The sequence below is a fragment of the Aquarana catesbeiana genome, linkage group LG09 (assembly GCF_042186555.1).
Source record: "Aquarana catesbeiana isolate 2022-GZ linkage group LG09, ASM4218655v1, whole genome shotgun sequence".
NCBI lineage: Eukaryota > Metazoa > Chordata > Amphibia > Anura > Ranidae > Aquarana > Aquarana catesbeiana.
Genome location: NC_133332.1, coordinates 251796552 through 251817217, shown reverse-complemented (window position 1 = coordinate 251817217; position 20666 = coordinate 251796552). Strand labels below are relative to the sequence as shown.

Genomic DNA, 20666 nt, shown 5'->3' with positions numbered 1-20666 from the left:
TCATTACTAGATGTGTGTAAGATGGTGCTGCCATCTCTGAAACTGTCGCGTAGACCTGGCTATGGCTCACATCTAGCTGAACATGAATACACTAAGCTTTTATTTGGCTAGTAGTTTGGTCAGTTAATCTTGCATAGAAGTCCTTTGGGGACTCTACCTCTTACTGCCTGGAGACAAGGGCATTAAGCACATTTCTAGTAAGATGACTATTGTATGCTTTTTTTTTTCAGTGAAATCCACTAAAAACCTAACATTTGGCAGCACAAAAAATAAATTCATGAGAGCAACATCTACAATGTGGGCATTAGTAAAGGATTGCATGTTGACTTTTTGGAATTGATTTGCTAACCCTGAAGAAAGCAAAATCTTGTGCATCTCTGCCTAGAAACCAATCAGGTTCCAGGTTTTTTTTGTCCAAGTTTAATTGAACAAGCTGAAGTTAAAAGCTGATTGGCTACCATGCACAGCTGTACCAGATTCCGAGTGCTCTAGTTTTAGTAAGTCTCCCCCTTGGTGTCAAAACAAAATAAAAGATCAGAACCAGGCTTCCAATTATGAAAGAAATGTACAACAGTATGAAGCCACAACTTACCAAGCTGTACACTGCCCTTCACAGGGAGCTCATTGGGGATTCTGGGATTCCAGATCATTTATCAAACAAATCTTCCTTCATCAGAATCTTGTCCAAAAAACGCAGGTTTGTTCAAGTTCTCTGCACAGGATACAGAATGTACAATAAGTTGTTTCTATGATGGGAGAGTTTTGACTTCTATAAATTCCATATTAGCACAGAGGTTTAGAATGAACCCATAAGCTCTTTACAAACCAAGTAAAGACAGTGTGTACCGTGTAGTGGAGCTGTTGTCCACTCTGCCTGGGAAGGATACAGGTAAAGCAGATCTAAAGAGAGATTTTAGCTTTAGGTGTAATGCTCCATGGGCCTGACGTTCTCTTTATGGTCAGTTTGAGGCTATTTGTCTATCACCTCTGTACAAGCTTACTGGAGATCTTTCCATTAGTGTTACCCCCTCCTGAACGTTGTACTCTTTCAGCCAAAACAGCCATTGAAAGGTCAGGAATGGATATCGGAAGTGAGGATCTGGCTTGCAATTGATAGCCCAGTTTTTCATAAAGGTGTTCAGTAGAGTTACTACCCCCTAGATCCGGGCTTGATTGTTACATTTTGTGCATATGTGGTCATCACTTCTATTTAAGATTATTGGACATCTTTCCAAAACAGTGGACATTTCTTTGGATGAACCCCCTCTGCCTGGAGGGGGGTACAACCAAAACATCATAATTTGTGAATATGATTGGTTCTTTTAAGCGCAAATAATTTGCTTATAGGAGAAGCTTAAAATTTCCAGGACAGTTTTTTGGCGAGCCAGGTAGGCCAACAGATCTTCCTAATTCAATGGGACCTAGGATTTTAATCCAATCTTGGATGGACATGTAGATCTATATATCTTCTATGCGTCTCTCCCTATATCGATCACCTTTGGCTGTCTTCAAATTACTTTTAGTACTTAAATGTTATATATATATATATATATATATATATATATATATATATATATATATATATATATATATATATATATTTATTTAGTTAACAATATATTTGAATATAGTCACTATTTACCATTGCCCTTGATAATTGGTCACACACACTATTTGAACATTGGACTATCTGATATTTCCAATGAATAAACTATTGTTATATACGCTGCAGTTGCTGTCTCCTCCCCATTTGTTGTGGCTTGCTCTGTTTTGGCTGTATACACCAATCACATTCAGGCATATTTACATGTTTTAGATTGAGGGAAATGTATAACTGTCTATACATAGAGTAATTTTATCACTATACCCCTGTTTGCATTTGGGGTTACTATTTAAACTGTCCTTTGAGGGTTTTCCGGCTGGGCCCCAGTATATCCCAGTGGCCAATTTTCTGCTGCGAGAGGAGTGCTCTTACCCTCTCTGGGGGCTTTCTAGCCCTAGTACTATAGCCCTAGCCTTATACTCTAGCCCATTAAACTGGTTTTGACACCCAGACACTGTATATTGGCAAATCCACAGACTCAGCTCACTGCCACATGTCTTCTCTTGTTTTTAAATGTTACATGATGGAATGTTGAAACCCTTTTGCTATCAAGTACCTATGTAAGTGAACAAGGTAAACCTCTTATATAACCTGTTTACTTGATTATAGACTCTTTATTAGAAATTTACTGTTCCTTAACTATATTATAGATGCATTTTCCTCCTCATACAGCCCTGAAGTAGAAAGATTATACTCTGAAACGTGTTGGGTGCAAAGAGGACTTCATATGTGTTGTAAATATGTTAACATCCAAAACTGTTTAAACATGCCATTGCTTTATATTTGTATATGTACCATTTTTCATGTCTAAACATTAATTTTTGTACTACAAATACTCTATATACTACGCCTTTAAAGTCCACCTTAGGGGAGAACTTTCTTTGTTCCTAATTCAGCTGACCTCGACTGGGAAAAGACATCCAGAGCCAGCAAATTCCAGCCTATGGCAAGACCACCATACTTCAAGTTTTTTGAACATTTTTGCTGTTCTGTGCTCGGGGCCTTGATTTTCTGTCCGCTGTATGGGGTAAGTTCTGCTAGGCAAAGAACCTTAGGCTGTGTAACTATGTTGTGTAATAAGTTTGTGATGCATATGAGAAATAGAAATGTATGAATTGTGGTTATTACCCATGTATGGGACCAAGCCAGTTGTGTATATTTAACTGATGCAAGACACATGTCCCCATAAATGTAGCTATTTTTCACCTACAAATGATTTAGTGAACTTTGTGTTCTTGCTTTTTGGCTGCCGTATATTCAAGTGGCTATGTGGCTGAGGGGGGGGGGGGGGGGGTAGCCAGTAGCTGTTTGTTGAAAGGGCTACGCCCTGTGGATGGGCTCAAGTTTTTTGGACGATAGCCTGGGGGAATTCTTTTGAGATAAAAAGATCATGCATGCAATCATCGCTGTTTGTATGTCTCTTGTCTTGTTCCTGTGGAAGCTGATGCCAGAGTTTAAGTATATGACCTTTGTGAACAAGTGTGTGTTTGAGCCGTGTTTTGTGTAACTTTGGGATTTTCGGATGTGTTTGATTGGAGAGCATGTGTTTTAAGCCTCCTATGGGCCCTAGTTGATGTGGCCTAAAGTGTTTGTCTATGGTTAAGTGTTCGGTGCCTGAATTGTTTGTCAGTTTTTGTGGGGAGAAATTTCGATTTTCTAGTGAAGAAATTTTGGTTTGTGCTGGTTTTGGCGGGATCAGCAACTGCATTTCATGTTAATGTCACCATGTGGTCTGATTGTCATTGGCCATTTTGTTGTATTCACCACGTGGTGCGATTTTCATCGGCCAATTTGTTGTAGTCACCACGTGGCCCGTCTTTTGTCAGCTATTTTTGCTGTAGTCCAGATGTCATCTACCACTGTTGTCGTGGCCTGGTTTTCATTTGTTGCAACTGCCATTTCATGTCTATTGTGTTTTGGGTGGAATTGCTCTGCTTTCGAGCCAGGTTTCAGTGTTTAGTGGGGTTGAGTCATCTCTTTGCAGGAGTTTCAGTGTTCTGAATGCCCAGGGGATATGGGAGTCAAGGGGGATCCCCTCCCATTTGCAATATGGGGGTTTATTCCACCTTTTCCTGGACAAAAGGTTTTTTAGAAATGTTAAACCCAGATGGGGTAGTTTTTGTGTAATATGAAGTTCAGGGAAGCCAGGCTCCTCCACCTCCCTGTACATTGATGAGTAAACCAGTTAGATGGGTTTATAGAGCTGAGCAGACAACAGGAAGTTCTTTGCAGGATGTGATGTATCAACAGGAAGTTGCTGGGAGGAGCTAGGGGTCTTTTGAAACAAGCATGTGGACAAAGACTTGTGTTTGGAAGGACAAAATCACTTTGGTTTTTAAAATTTAATTCCAGTTTTGCAAAGTTGTATACTGTAATAGTTTTGGGTAGAGAGTAAATGGGAGGCATCCACATTATTGTAACATCTAGGTACAGAGAAGCCACACTGTTCTCTAGAGAAAGTGGGCGTAAGTGTGCTTTGCAGTGTACGGTCTACAGCGAATACACTGGTGTATGCATACACACCGAGGGGTAGAGACATAATTCGGGGGTGTCTGTGGTTAACTATTTGGCATTGTTAATAGTTGGTGGTTATTATGGGTATTGCAGTGTAAGAGGTACTCTGTAGTTCTGTGTCAAGTGTTGGGACAACAAGCCATAGAGTTAAAAAATGCCTCAATTGGGGTTTCTAGTGGGGGGGACTGGACCAGATAGTGTTTGTAGTCCATCAATCCACTGTAGAAGGCATTGGGCGGTATTCTCCTAAATGGGTGCAAGGGTTTCCCTGGACGCAGGGGTAAAACTATAAGCTGATTTGAATCGCCATGGGAAATGAGCAGTCCATGCAAGGGAAGGAAGGCGAGGCTTCCCACAATCAGACGCTACACAGTAAATGAAGTCTAGTTTTGGGGTAAAGGCTATTAAACCCCTTAAGGCAATGACTTAGGTGGTCCAAGGATACTACTTGGGGTATCCCTCTGGAGGGGACATTTGATGCCTGGGAGGTGGGAGAAATTCATAACTGAGTTAAAACCCAGGCTCTGGGCAGCAAAGACCTTAGATGTAGCTCAACTGCGGCTTCAGAAATCTGTAATGAGTGGGTTGATGTGTAGTACACGCTTTTGTGGTTAAAATTCTCATGCCTGTTTTTGAACTTTGTGTGGCTGGCCCATGAAAAGTTTGGAGCTGCTCTCGTGTTTTTCCCATTGTATATTTTCTATTGCTAAGAGTGAAGGCAGTATTCCGTCTGGTTTTGTGTTTTTGTTTCGTAAACTATGAAATATCTCCCTCACGTTTGTATCTAAATATTTGTCTCGTGTCTTGTCTCATTGTATATAGTAACATGAATGAACCTGCCATGGAGGCCCTTCTACGTGTCGTAGCCGTTGCATTTTTGTAGGAACTTGAAACCAAGTTACAGAGGGTTTCGTTGTCTGTTTTGGGGAATGTCTGCGACAATTTACCAATGTACAGGAATACTGTATTTGCCATTCTTTGCAGGTTAAAGATGGATAGTGTAATAACTTTGTATCTTTTCAGGTCCAGTAAGTTTCTGAAGGTGTATGTACATAGCTGTACACATGCAGAATTACACATGCCTAAAAGAGGGTAAAGGTATAATAGGCCGATTGTTTTTTTTGTTTTTTTTGGGGGGGTTTCTGCACCATTCTAAACCCTGTGTCTCTTCCAGTTTGTAATGATGAAGAAGATGGGGGGGGGGGGGGATAATGGTGAGACAGTTTTCAAAATACTAAACAATCCTATTCTAACCAAGTTTGTGACCTAGTAGGATGATATGTTCCATGACTGTCATTGATGGAATTTGAATCAGCACCCAGTAGTCTGGTGAAGGAGGCTTCAATCACAGATGCTAAGAACCTTTTTGTTAATGGTTCCAGAATTACACCCCAGGTTATGCAGTGACCAGTCATTCCCACATGTCTGGGTTATCGCCATATGAGGTTTGTTTAGAGGTCAACCGAAAACAGGGTTGTACTTTCCTCAGCAGCTGTTGGGGTAGGTGCAGTCACTGTTACGTGAACTTCAAAAGGTCCACCAGAGTTCATGAGTCCCTCCTGGACCCTGACACAATAACTGGTTTACATTCTTTCTGGTCAGGTGACTGGGTCATTGTAAAGAAGCTTGAGGGGTGAGACAACTGGATCCACGCCAGCCACCTCAAGAAGCTGCTCGACTACAAAAAAGGACGAGGAGCATCTTTGTTTATATTTTTAGCTTGGTGTATTCTACAACTAGCTAAGAAAGCGAACAGGATCAATTGTTGGTGTGATGAACACAGGTTTTAGATCCCTGCCCTCCTCGCTAACGAAGGACTGGCCAACCTCACACCACGCTGTCACTTGCGTAACAATGCCCCACTCAGCTGCGCTCAGCACAAAGATTTTCCAGCTTGCAGGACCACAATCTTTGTGCGAGCAGCCTGAGAGCGATTGTCACTGGGCTAATTATGCAATTAACCCTTTAACTGCCACCACCCCCCTTTTAAAAGGCCGAGCCGGGGGAGACTTGTAATTTTAGCAATACCAGCTATGAGTTTAGAATAAGCGTCTGCAACATGCACACTACTGCCACAGACAGGTCTGCTCCGAGGTCTTACTCTACAACAGTAGCGCCCTTTAAGAGGCAGGTTCGTTTATAGCTTGCATTAAGAGCTTTAGAGAGAAGGTTATGAAAAGGTCAAAGTTGATGCAAATAAAACATTTAGAGAAAAAAGATGTTTCAAAAGATACACTATACAGCCACAAAGAAATAAGGTCGGGAAGGAAGAATACTTGCAATTAATGTCCGAGGGTTGATCAGAGTTCGATCGATGAGCTAGGTAATCGGTTCTGAAACTTGGCATTTGTTCCTGTTTGGATGGTAAAAGGAGAACTGACCATTGTCTTGGCTTCTCCTCTTTTCTGTCAAATCAAAGGATGAGACAGTGACCAATCGTCTATTCATCTTGTTTAGGGGTTGGTTGCTGGGAGGTGTCTACACTACTAACCATGGCCCAGATAGATTTTGTGATACATATTCATATCTCTGCATCTATAGTGTTAACAGACTCCAAATATCCATATTCTTGTTCAGTGTGAGATTTGCTTCAAAACAAATCTAAGCATGCCATATCTCTAGTGTCTAGTCTACTTAGGAGGAATATGGGGTACCAGTGGTTTCCCATATGACCTGACATAGGGGTGTCTGGATGTTAGAAATTATCTGAGGAAACTATGTCCATGTTATGGCTGTGCTATTACTTTGGAAGTTATGAAACATGCTGACATTTTTATCTTTATCTACTTATGTGCATTCAGATATTTACGACCGATGTCTGCTGGTTCTCTGAATGGAGAGGATGACAGTTTTACGACAGGCCTGAACATCCTGCCAGTCCAACATGAGCCGTTTTTTACTGACCTAGCCTGTTTCTGCTTTCTCTATTGAGAACTTTTTTTTTAGAAATTGTTAAAAGCTGTGAATTCTTAACATAAGGGAGTTCAGATGTTTCTGTAATGTTGCACGGTTAGCCAAGCTGTGATGGCTACGTTCCAAACATGGCAACTAGCTACAGCGTTTCATGTCCAGTACGTGATATCATTACAGCTGGGTCTACTCTGAATCTCCACCGAGCTTTAGTACCCCAGCAATGACAAACGGTACATGCTATACATGATCATATTGGTATGAGACGTTTTGACAAACTAGTAAAAACTCCAAACAGACACTTGTCAACAGAACTTAACAATAGATTTCTAGAGGGTAAAATTAGTTAGTTTTAACAATAGCTCTGGTTCTTGCCAGTTTGGTTATCGGGACAACTAGGTAGCCCACAAGTGTGCTTCTACTTTAGTTTGGTACTTTTGCAGGTCTACAGCTTATAAGGTAATTCCACCTAATGCAAGAGGTTCATGCGTCCGGGTGAAACTCATCCCAGCATCTTATGTCGTGGCTGATTGTGAGGATTTGATGGTGCGAGAGAAGGTAAGAATGGCAGGAATAGCTAGAAGGTAAGTGTTCACCAACCACGACCAGGTCTGGGCATGGTTTCCTACTTGTATAGGGTGGGGGCTTGAGCTTATGAAAAAGATTGCACAATTTCTCATCCAGTGTGGATGGGATGTTCAATAAAACTGTTGGAGCTACAATGAAGATCCCACAGGAACAACGGCAGATCAAGACCCTTCCATTGAAAGATGGCCCATGATTATCTGTTGGCATCAGGGGGGGTTCTGCGAATTCATATATCTGGATCGGGGGATACTAGTAACAAAGTTCAGACCCATATGGATAAGGTTAGATCCCTGCAAAGCCAGAGCCTATAGCTAGTGAAGTTTGGAATCCTTTTAAGGGTCTGGGAATCTTTGGGTTTTCAGCGGATCATGGTTGAGGGATGTGGGGGGGGGTATATATACTCATATTTTTGTTTCTATTCCTTATAGATGCTGTGATGAGGTGCTACTGTTGCCCGATTGGATGAGTAAACAGAGCCCGGGCAGATAACCACATCTTCCTCACTGAGATGAGATGCCCTGAAGCCCAACCCACGTACAAGAGGCAGAGGATCCCAGACCGACCGGCCTTCATGTCCTCATCTAAGTCCTCCCTCCTGAAGAACAGTTTTCCTTTTTAAGGACTAATTCATTTCCAGGTGTAAGAAGATCAAGATTTATCAAGGGATGCATGGGAGCATATGACAAAGAGGGACTGTTGTGGAAATTTTTATTTATTTTTTTTTTTTAGATGTCCCCCCAGTGTCAGTTTTGCTGTAATAAGCTCATGTAAGTGTTTCCACATACAGATGTTGGTGGAAGACCACTGGCTGCAGAAACCTTCCTGTGGACACGGCAGATCTGTTTGCTATTTTAAAGAGTGTTCGTTTATGCCTCACCAAGAGACTGGCCACTTCATGGCGACTGCATTAACGCTCCTAGTAAGCATGTCTGCGTACATCGGAACCATAGCATAACCATACAAAATTATAGCCCACTGAACCATGAGTACGGCTCATATCATTGGTAGCAGTGGGAGTGTGCACACGGTCGTGTTCAGAGCCGTGTGTGTGATTGGTTCTTATGAAAGAATGCAAGTGTCTAGCTGATTCTGAAGCCACCACCTTCCTTTGTTCATGTTTACAGTATAAATAAAGCAGTAGATCATTCTATTGCCGGATTCTGCTAAGCTTATCCAGATCTGTATTCAACCCCTTAGGGCAGTGGTCATCAACCCTGTCCTCAGGTCCCACTAACAGGCCAGGTTTTATGTATTACCTTGGGGAGATGCAGACTAGAATACTACAATCACTGAGCAGCAAATTATATCACCTGTCATGTATTTCAGTGATCTTGCAAACCTGGCCTGTTAGTGGGCCCTGAGGACAGGGTTGATGACCACTGCCTTAGGGGCAATAGTATCAGGAAAATGAATGTAATGTACTGTACCATACCCCTTATGTGGATGGGATATACTCTTGCCTTTTATCATGGAGTTACATTGTATACATGATAGACATGGGTATGACCCTGTATTACGGGATCCTAAAAAAGTTACCAATGAGCTAGGAGGGGTATATTGGTCAGATCTGACCAATCGATCCCTTAGTGTTCTACCTTTTCTGTATGAGGATAAGGAGGGAGCTTGGAGTTCACTAATATGCGGATAATTCTCTCAATGTTTAAGGATATTATGGATACGTAGTGAATATGGATGATACTGTGACACAAATGGAATACTCCTATCATTTCTATAGTGATGCCTATTCTCTGCTAAATATATATGTCCCTTTTTAACCACTTCAGCCCTGGAAGATTTGGCTGCTCAATGACCAGGCACTTTTTGCCATACGGCACTGCGTCGCTTTAACTGACAATTGCGTGGTCATGCGATGTTGCACCCAAACAAAATTGATGTCCTTTTTTTCCCACTAATAAAACTTTCTTTTGGTGGTATTTGATCATCTCTGGCATTTTTATTTTTTGCGCTATAAAAACAAAAGTAACCATTTTGAAAAATACAATATTTTCTAGTTTTTGCTATAATAAATATCTCCAATTTTTTCAATAAAAGCTTATTTTTTCTCAGTTTAGGCCGATTTGTATTCTACATATTTTTGGTAATAAAAAACACAATAAGTGTATTGATTGATTTAGTGTCTACAAAATAGGGGGTAGTTTTATGGCATTTTTAATAATAATTTCCTTTTTTCTAGTAATGGCGGCGATCTGCATTGTGACTGCAACATTAAGGCGGGCACTTTTGACACATTTTTGGAACTTAACAATTATGCAGCAATCAGTGTTATAAAAATGCACTGATTACTGTATAAATGTCACTGGCAGGGAAGGGGGTTAACACTAGGGGCGATCAAGAGGTTAAATGGGTTCCATAGGTGTGTGTTCTAACTGTAGGGGGCTGACTAGAGGAAATGACAGATTGTGGTTCCTAGCTATTAGGAACTCACGATCTGCATCTCCTCTCAGAACAGGGATTTGTGTGTTTACACACATGGCCCTGTTCTGCCACTCTTGCCCAGCGGTCATCGCGACAGCCAGTCACGAACATTGGCACCGCCTGAGTGCGGCGGCACGCGCATGCCTGCTATCCCGCTTAAAGGAACTGACGTATAGCTACGACGGCTTGCAGGATCATGCCGACCTGCCGCAGTATGACGGCAGTGGGTTGGTAAGTGATTAACTAATGAAACTGGATAACCTTGCTTAACACGCCTGGTTTCTATTTAATCTTACTTCACATTGTTGTGGAAAACTATTGATTCTTTTAATCCTATGCAGCTGGCTCCTAGGTATTGAATTAAACACCCCATGGGGTTGCAAACTCTGATAGTGTAATTGATTACGCTTAGTACTTTTTATAAACAGATCACTCTCTATGTTCATACCATTTTCTTTATCGTACACCACCCCTTACAATGTTCAGTAAACATTTTATTCTAAATAAGGCCTCAATCATATTCTGAAATATATTTGCGTACGGGGCTGCGACATTGGAAGCCATCGTTGCCCCTTTAAGCTGGAAATAATGGGTCTCTCTAAACAAAAATTGTTCTCTTCAAGAACAATTTGAAGTAATGCAAGCAGAAAATCAATTTGTTTACCATTATAGCACTGTGACTGTGCCAGCAGCCTCTGGCAGGCTTCCATACCCAGATCATGTGGAACAAAAGTGTAAAGACTATAGTTGTCCCAAGTGACTATAAGAGTCAGGTCCCACTTGTATATTCCTAATCTTCTATAGAAAATTCAGTATCACGTAAATATGATCTGGTATTAACAGTGGAGTGAAACATCTATCCAAATATTGCACTAATGGAGTGGTAACTGAGTCTGTTCCAGACACTAAAGGACAGCCCGGGGGATTCAAAAGGTCCTTATGAATCTTTAATAATATATACACATTACCGGTGTGACAGTACATATTAAACATTTCTGGGTGTCATTATCAATAATACCATCTTTAAGAGCTCTCCATACCACTTTTTTTTAAATTTTAGACTAAACCTGAAAAACAGGACAAGAGTCCAACTCTTTATATGTATGCATATCTGATAACTGTTTTAATACCTCAGCTTCATACCACGGGGTGTCCATAATTACAATTGTCCCCCCCTTTGTCGGTCGGTTTGATAACAAGCCGAGCAGACGAGGATTGGCTTCACTTTTTTTTACGACTAAAATATATGGTCCAATTTAGACCTAATCAATACCAGATCATATTTACGTGATACTAGTGATTCTCTAGAGAAAATTAGGAATATAGAAGTGGGACCTGACTCTTCTAGTCTTTACACGGTTATTCCACATGATCTGGGTATGATGGAAGCCTACCGGCGGCTGCTGATACAGTCACAGTGCTATAATGATAAACAAATTGATTTTCTGCTTGCATTGCTTAAAATTGTTCTTGATGAGAACTATTTTTTGTTTAAAAAGACCTATTAATGCAGCTTAACCACTTACAGACTACCCACCGCAGTTTTACATCGGTACTTTGAAGAGGAATAGCTGCCATAACCCTGGTATCCTCTTCTTCAGCGGGCAGACCGCTTTCAGATAAAAGTGGTCTCTGCGGTGGATTCGTCGCAAGATCACTTTTATAGGCCGTACTCCGGTGCCCTCTACCACTTACCAGAGCCGTCGGTAGTGATGGAGGTAATCGGAACCTTCTCCTGGCTAGACATGGAGACAAGTGAGGGGAAAAATAGCCTCCACCTGTCTCCATATCATTGCAGGGTGGAAGCGACGTCAAAAAGTCACTGCTGCCCATAGCTCTTAAAAAGGGCCTTTTTTTTTTTTTTTTTTCAAATGACAATTTTTTTTTTGATTGTTGCATTTTAGTGTAAATATGAGATCTGAGGTCTTTTTGACCTTAATATGAATTTAAGAGGTCCTGCTATGCTTTTATTTCTATTACAAGGGATGTTTATATTCCTTGCAATAGGAATATAAGTGACACAATTTTTTTTTTTTTTTTAAACGCTCCCTCTCCCACCAAGCTCGTGTGCAGAAGCGAATGCATACGTGAGTAGTGCCCACATATGAAAACGGTGTTCAAACCACACACTTTGCCTATGGAGATTTTTAAGGGTAAAAGTTTGTCGCCATTCCACGAGCGGGTGCAATTTTGAAGCGTGACATGTTGAGTATTAATTTACCCAGTGTAACATTATCTTTCACAATATAAAGAAAAATTGGGCTAACTTCACTGTGGTCTTATTTTTTAATTCTAAAAAGTGTGTTTTTTTTTTTCAAAAAAGGCGCTTGTCAGACCGCTGCGCAAATACAGTGTGACAAAGTATTGTAACGACCGCTATTTTATTCTCTAGAGTGTTAGAACCCCCGAACATTATATACATTTTTTTTCTAAGTAATTTTCTAGCAAAAAACTGTTTTTAACTTGTAAACACCAAATCTCAGAAGGAGGCTCAGTGGTTAAAGGGGTAGCAATGGGTTCCAATGTCACAACCACGTACGCAAATCTATTTAGGAATATGATTGAGACCTCATTTATTTATAATAATGTTTACTGAACACTCAGATGGTTCAGATTTATTGATATTTTTGCAGTGGGGGATGGTGACATTGGAACCTTTTTATCGTTTGATCAGTACATCAATTATTTAGTCCCAGGTCTGAAATGTATAGCAAAAAAGGTACATTTCAGTTTTGGACACATTGTTGAAAATAAATGGATTTTTAATACAGTTTACCTGTAATATCCTTTTCTTGAAGTACATCACGGGACACAGAGCACCATAATAATGACTCTGGGTTAAATGCTACCTTTGTGTTTGGACACTGGCAACCAATAGAAAGAAAGTTACCTCCATATAACCCCTCCCATACAGGAAGTACCTCAGTATTTCTAGCAAGCTATGAAGATCCCAGAAAAGAGGGGAGGGACCTCTGTGTCCCGTGATGTACTCCAAGAAAAGAATTTTACAGTTAAGCTGCATTACAAATCCATTTTTCTTTATCCTACATCACAGGACACCATAATAATGACCATCTAGGATGTCCTAAAGCAATACCCCTGAGGGGAGGGAGACACTATTATAGAAACTGCCACCAAAGGAGGACCTTCTCCATTATTTGTAATACGCTGAGGGCAAAGGCAGTATTTTCTACGCGATTAACATCAACCTGGTGAAAACCCTGTAGATGTATAGACCAAATAGTGGTCTTGTACCCCTGGGCCACTGACATCCGATGCTGGATGGACCAAGATACTCCCACACCTGGTAGAGAATCTCTCCCCAGGAAAATGAGTTTTTTTGCCATTCAAACCATAGGCATCATTGATAAACTGGCAGATCCACTCCTAAATATTCGACCTAGATGCCGCCTGCTCTTCTGGCAGCACAACCAGGATTCCTGGTGACGAAAATTCAAGTCGACCCTGAGCGTCCAAACTACCTCTAGAGTAGATAGCGATCTTTCTCCTGCCGATTTAGGAGAAATAAAAAAAGGCAAGACGTTTCACGTGAAAAACTAGAAACCACTTTAAGCAATAAAAATGGAAGGGGACGCAACATCACCTTGTGATGTGAGATCAAGAATGGCTCCTTGCATGAAAGAGCCACCAATACTGACACTCCACTTCGTGAAGTGATAGCAACCAAAGAAGCCACCTTCTGAGATAAAAGGACCAACAGAATCTCCTGATTGGTTCAAAAAGTGGCCTTTGCAAGGACAGTAAAGACCAATTCAAGTCCCAAGCACACCAGAATGGCCTGACAGATGGGACTGTCCAAGTTACCTTGGGAAAAAAAATGGATAGGGACAAACCCTGACCCTTAACGGTACTTAAGGCCAAACTCCTTTCTTCTACAGATTGGAGAAAGAAAGAGAAAACCTCCCACACACATTTCTGCGTGGGCCACTTCCTGGCTTCAAGCCAGGGGAAAAAAAAATATTTTCAAGTTCTATAATTGAAGTTCCCTAAAGCTGGCTTCCAGGGGCTCAACAATGCTGAGATACAGGACTCAAGGCCATCAGGTCCCGCTGGAATGGGAGTGTCCAAAGGAGTAACCCCCGCAAGTCCTGCCATGTCTGCGTACCAAGGCCCCCTGGGCTAAGTCGGTATCACTAATAACAGTATTACCACCTTATGGATTCTTCGCAACAGATGTGTCAGAATCCTAAACAGGGAAAAAATAGGATTTTTATAACAGCTTACCTGTAAAATCCTTTTCTTGGAGTACATCACGGGACACGGAGCCACAGTAATTACTGTATGGGTAAAATATAGGCACCTTTAGGTGATGGACCCTGGCACACCCTAGACAGGAAGTTTAGCTCCCTATATAACCCCTCCCCTTACTGGGAGTACCTCAGTTTTGTAGCAAAGCAATACATGTGTAATCAGAAAGAGGTGAGGGACCTCTGAGTCCCATGATATACTTCAAGAAAATCACAGGACGCAGAGCCACAGTAATTACTGTATGGGATGTCCCAGAGCAATGCTACCTGAGGGGGGGGGGAACCACGACCAAAGGTGATAGAATCTGGTGAATGTATGGACTGAAGACCAAGCTGCAGCCTTGCAGATTTGAGCCATGGAGGCTTGGTGATGCACTGCCCACGAAGCACTAACAGCCCTTGTTGAGTGAGCTTTGATTTGAAAAGTTGGAACTTTCCTCTTCAAACCATAAGCTTGAAAAATTACTTGCCGAATCCACTGATTAATAGCAAATTTCAATGCTGCCTATCTTTTTCTAGGACCTTGAAACAAACAAACAAACAAACAAAACATCCGTTTTCCGAATCTGATGGAGAAGAAATAGGCCCCAGGGATAGTGCGGACACAGAGGAAGTACAAAATTAGGGTACACCCAAATTATATATAAAAAAAATTCACTTTATTAATACAAAGTAATAAATATATCAATAGAAATGTACAAGAGATAAAAACAATGATACATCTCAATGGGAAAAGCTGCTAGACTTAAATCACCGACATGTTTCGGAAGCCAAAAAGAAATACTTTTGACATTTGTATATCCTTCTTCAAGGTTAATAGAAGAGCACACTATTCCGTATTCTATCAAAAAATGGGGGGGGGGGGGGAGTATTGTATCAATAGTGTATAAACGTATTTTCCAAAGCAGTTGGTTAAAGCATAGTAGTATTGTGACACATGTAGAATTTGAAACAAAAAGTATATAAAAATATCTAAAAATAGTGCTAAAATCTTGTGAGCCACAAATGGGTTAATGCCTTCAGTGTGAATAAATGAACCTAATTCAGCTGCACACACTAACCACGTTCCATACCGTGTATATGCCAAAAATAAATAAATATATGTGTATGCGCTAAAGGCTATAAATACGTGAAACAAAGAATATAATAAATCTATACAATATTAAAAATTATTATAAATTATAAACAGTGTCACACACTTGTGAAGAAAGTGACTATAATCCACAATTGAATATATGAAAAATGGTAACATGCACCATGCAAAAAAATGTGAGAAAAAAAAAAAAAAAATCCTTTAAATGATTAAAAAAAAAAAAACAAAATATATAAGTGCTACTTGATAAATAAAGTGTCCGAAACCAATTCATACAAAATGAATATATCTCAGTCCAAGCCATTCATAAGAGTATATAAATCAAAGTGCACAATAGTGTCCAAACAAATAGCAGGCAATCCTCATGCTGTTTTTTTTTGAAAAAGTGCTAAATATTCCTCATGCTCTTCTTATGAGATGTGCACATTAAGGCATGCTGCAGTGCTCTCCAGTGACCCCAAATGGATAATGCGCTCACCTTAGAGCGTGTGACACAGTAGCTAAACAGTGTCAAAACACGCATTAGAGCCACTCCAGGGCTCACACAGGGTATGCTGGTGATGATCTGTATCTCGCTCAAATGGTGACATATATGAAAGAAAGGAGACTCATAGCATAATACCGCCAGGAATTTATTTGAAAAGCCCTAAAAACAATCCCTCCAGGAGGGTACTCACAATGCTTGGGTGCGTCAGTGCACCATCCTATCCAAAACATGCAATACAGATGAATCCTGTGGCGTGCGGTGCGGTGTTCAATCCTCTGCCTGTCTGTGTGTAGAAAGCTCCGTCCTGCCCCTCCCCTACGCGTCTTCGGCACAGGGTATACGTGCCTTCATCTGGGGGATGCTTATCTGGGTGATCCGAATACATAAGCTTTTCCAGCAATGAATGGACAGGAAAAGCACGCAAAGCTTGAGGAGGCTTCAGTGAACCCAAAGTGGGTTTTTCAACCGACTCAGTTAAGGGTAACTTAAATGTGAAGCGGACCATTTCAGTAAGAAATTGCACCAGCAATTTCTCAGCCTGTGAAGCTGAAGGTCCTTCCCCACTTGATTCCTCGGAAGAGGAGTCAGTCTCTTCATGGTCCCCTGAGGGAGAATCATCTTCCCTCTCCCACTATTCCTCTGTTTGAGGGTCCTGGGTGGTAGAAGGGGACCTAATGCGTTTTTATTCTACTCTGTGAAGATGCAATTAAAGCCGCTAATCTTTCCTCCAATCCAATCATGCCTGAGGAGAAAACCTCCTGAGTAATATATACAGGGGCTGAAATGCCAGAAGCAGTTGCAGCCCCAGACAACCCCGATGGCTCGCTCTGACCAGCCTCCCTAGGTCTTTCGGGGGGGAGGGTCCTCAGAGCCTGAGGGAGATCCCTTTGAGCCCCTGCTTTTTGGAGTATTTGTACCTCCCCTTCTGCCCATAGTGCCAAGCACAAATGAAGAGGTACTACCAGAAAATGCACCCACTGCTAAGCAAAATAGTCCAGCAACTGCTGCTGCTATCAAGGCTCAGTCTGATGCTAAGTAAACGTGCCCTGGGAATGCCTGTGTCACCCACACTCACATGCCACCCATCTGCTCTGTGTCCCTCCTTCACCTGTATGCACCTGCAAAAAGTGCACCTTATAGCTTTACACAGCCCGCATTGTGGATGCAGAATCATGCTGATGCCGCGTTAAGACCCCCGGCCCTTTCCTCCAACCGTGCCCCCCTCATCTTTTTCAAACGAGACTGTTTTACCGCGCGAGCAGGCTCCAATCCGGGTGGAGGAGAGGAGAACCGCCATAATGGCGGGATACCGCCTACTGACCCATGCTCCCTCTGCCTGCTGGAAAAAAGGTGGGAGGGGCAGTCAAAAGAGAAAAAAAAAAACCCTTTCCACATCCTACCTGGGGCTTGGACTGGAGGAAGCATGCAGCTTGTGACACAGAGCGAGACTGACAAGCATGGAATCAGGTATGTGCTCTTGACAGCCCCCTGGTGGCGACTTTAGGCATGACAACACAAGAATTCGAAAAATTCCTTAGGAATCTCCCTTACCTTATCCAGCTGCAGGGTTCTGTGGTAAACCAGACAGACCCAATCTTCACCACTCATGGTGGGCTCCGTTAAAAAACCTTCAGGAGTCGGGACCCCTTTTTATCAGGAGTTCCACACCCCTGGACCTGTAAAGCACCCCGCCAGGAAAATGTGGCTGAAAAAAACCAAACACTGGATCCCCAGGTCAAGCTCTCTAAAAAGAAAAGCGTTACAGGCAGAACCTTGTTTCTTCCGACACAAGGCCCGGGTACCATCAAATTCGGCCTGATAAGACACTTGGAATGGGTCCGGGTGCATGGCTTGCTCCAGCAAGATTTTGCCTCATGGAGCTCAGCACAGCACATCTTTACTAGTGCCCAACACCTAAGGCACTGGCGAAAAAACTGAGGTACTCCCAGTAATGGGAGGGGTTATACAGAGAGCTAAACTTCCTGTCTAGGTTGTGCCAGTGTCCATCACCTAAAGGTGCCTATATAACCCATACAGTAATTACTGTGGCTCTGTGTCCCGTGATGTACGATAAAGCGTCAAATAAGGGAGAACCAGACCTTAAGGTATTACCAGTGTATGTACCACCATTGGCAGTGGGACTCTTGTCTTGGACACACCTGTCCCAACTTTTGTAGAACTTGGAATCTAGTAGATTCCCCTGCAGAGTTCCCCTTGCCAATATCCTATACCTGGAATATGTATTGGTAATGGAGACAGCACTTGTACAGCCCCAGACAGAATGTGGTACACCTCCGAGTCGCATGACCTCTGGTGCCGCCCTGGTGGTTGATAGACAGACAGACCTGCAAAGGCATTTCCACCAGATTGAACCTACAACAGGTTTGTCCTATAATCCAGAGCAAGGCATACTGGCCAAATAATTACCAGCTATTGGACAGCATTTTCTCCTGTGAAGATCAAGCCTACTGAACTGTAGCCAGCCTTAAGTCAACTTACAGAGACTGGCATCAGTGGTTATCTTCCAGATTCCTAAAAAGGAAGAATATCAATCATCATCTTTGCTCTGCAACACGCCGGAAACCGAGCCTTCTGGCAAAGCAATGCCTGGATCCTCAAGTTCCCGACACAGAATGAACCTCTACCAAGACCTGGCGTAGGGGCTGCATGTAGAGAAAGTGCTTTGACCCAAACCCAGCTTCCTTCTGTAGAAATATATCAAAGGAACCCCTCGAATTGACTGCTTCTTGAGCAAAGATTGAGGTAAAGAGCATCCTTGATGAGCTTGGAAACAAACCGCCACATGAAACCTACCTCTTGCAGATAGGTCATCACTGAATCGTCTAACCCAGTGGTTCTCATCTCCTGTCCTCGGGACCCACCAACAGGTCAGGTTTGCAAGATAACTGAAATACATCACAGGTGATATCATTTGTTGCTCAGTGATTGCAGTAATCTAGTCTGCATCTCCCCAAGGTAACACTTAAAATCTGGCCTGTTAGTGGGTCCTGAGGACAGGAGTTGAGAACCACTGGTCTAACCTTTATGAAAACAGAAGGATGTTCAGTGGGTTGAGATCTTAAAATAGACGTCATGTTCCTATTTGACTTCGGAACTGCCACCATTTAATTGTCTCACAATAATGAGCCCATTACTTCTGCTCCAAGAGCAAACGTAAAGCAAAGACTGACGACTCTGTGACAGACCCCCACCCAAGAGGTGCCCTTAATCTACCAGGTTTCTGCTGGCAAAAGATGGAACAAACCACCTCAGAGACTGCCCTAAGTCTTACTGGCCTGAGATACTCTCAAAAAACCCAGCAGCCTCAGATGCTTCCCTCACACCGTTGGGGAATAGCTTACAGCATCTGGTATCCCCAGGCAGTCTCCCATCTGTATACGAACCAGGCTTGATCCTGCTTAGGCTTCAATCAACCGAGATCAGGCATGAACAAGGTGATGTGGCCGCAGTCTGATGAAAAATGAATGCGCCAGGACACACTGCAATGCCAAGCACCACAGTGGTTCAGATGCACCCGAAACCACTGTCCATCAGGGGATGTGGATACCTGCCAGATCACTGAACCTGAGAGCTGTGCTCCTGCTTCCCCCGGCTGCCTCTCTTTTTTCTTTTTGGAACTGTTTAACTGGTATCCCAATAAACAGTCCTCCAAGGATGCAGGCCTAAACCAATGTTGGTTTAACTCTATACAAGCCCTTAGGTATGCAAGTACCTAGGCATGCAAACATGCAGGTATAAAAGTGCTCTTGCCATTCATGCATTCATGTATGCAGTACAGGGTCAATACGTTCATACGGATGTAACCTCAGGCAACCAACACCCTGGCAAATAGGCCCATACGCACGTAGTCCTATGTAAATAAGTACATAGGTAAATAGTCCCGGAGAAAACAAGTACATATGTAAACAGCTTAATGTAATAAACATGTGTATGCAGTACAAATGAAAACATGCCAGCATGTGTTTAAGCAATATGCTTCTATGGAAGCATGTGTGCATGCAAACATGCATTTTGGCAAAATATGAAAGTGTGCATTGTATACACGCATTCATGCAACACGTGCCCATGGAAACAGGCATTCTCGCAATAAGCAAGCATGCATTTATGAAACTTGTTTATACAAGATGTATCTATGTAGACATGTATAAACATGCATCTTTATGCAACCATGTATTTTTTATATGATCCAGCATCTATATGAGATCCAACATTTTTATATGATCAAGCATCCTTATGCGATCAAGCAGCTTTATGTGATCAAGCAGCTCTAAGTGATCAAGTATTCTTGTGCAACCATGGGAGTTATTCACCAAGGGCAAACCCACCCCGCACCACAAGTGTACCGCAAGTGCACTCGGAAGTAAAGTCACCAGAGATCCATGGAGAATATGCAAGGAAAATAAAAAACAGCATTTTAGCCTGCACATGTTTGGATGACAAAATCAGCAGAGCTTCCCCTTATTTCAGATCTACCTCCTAGATTCAGAACGACTGCACCCCCAAGTGCACCCGCAGTGCAAAGTGGATCTGCCCTCCGCAAACAACTCCCCATGTATCCTATGTGAACATGTATATATTCAAGCAAACATGTATAATAATGTATCTTTATGCAATCAAACATCTTTACGCAATCAAGCATTTCTATTCGACCATGCATCTTTATGTGACTTTATGTAAAATCCTGCATATCAATACAAACATGTCTAACCATGCATCTTTATGCGACCATGCATCTTTATGCAACCA

The 20666-nt window shown here is 42.1% G+C and overlaps 1 protein-coding gene across 1 annotated transcript in view; it reads right to left on the bottom strand.

The window, feature by feature from the left end:
* Positions 1-598: 598 nt before the first annotated feature.
* The window catches only part of LOC141108510 (uncharacterized), an 83531-nt gene continuing 63463 nt past the window's right edge, over positions 599-20666 (bottom strand). Inside the window, exon 11 of the mRNA XM_073600181.1 lies at positions 599-712. The gene's annotated coding sequence lies outside the window, so the exon portion shown is untranslated. The remainder of the gene's footprint in view (positions 713-20666) is intronic.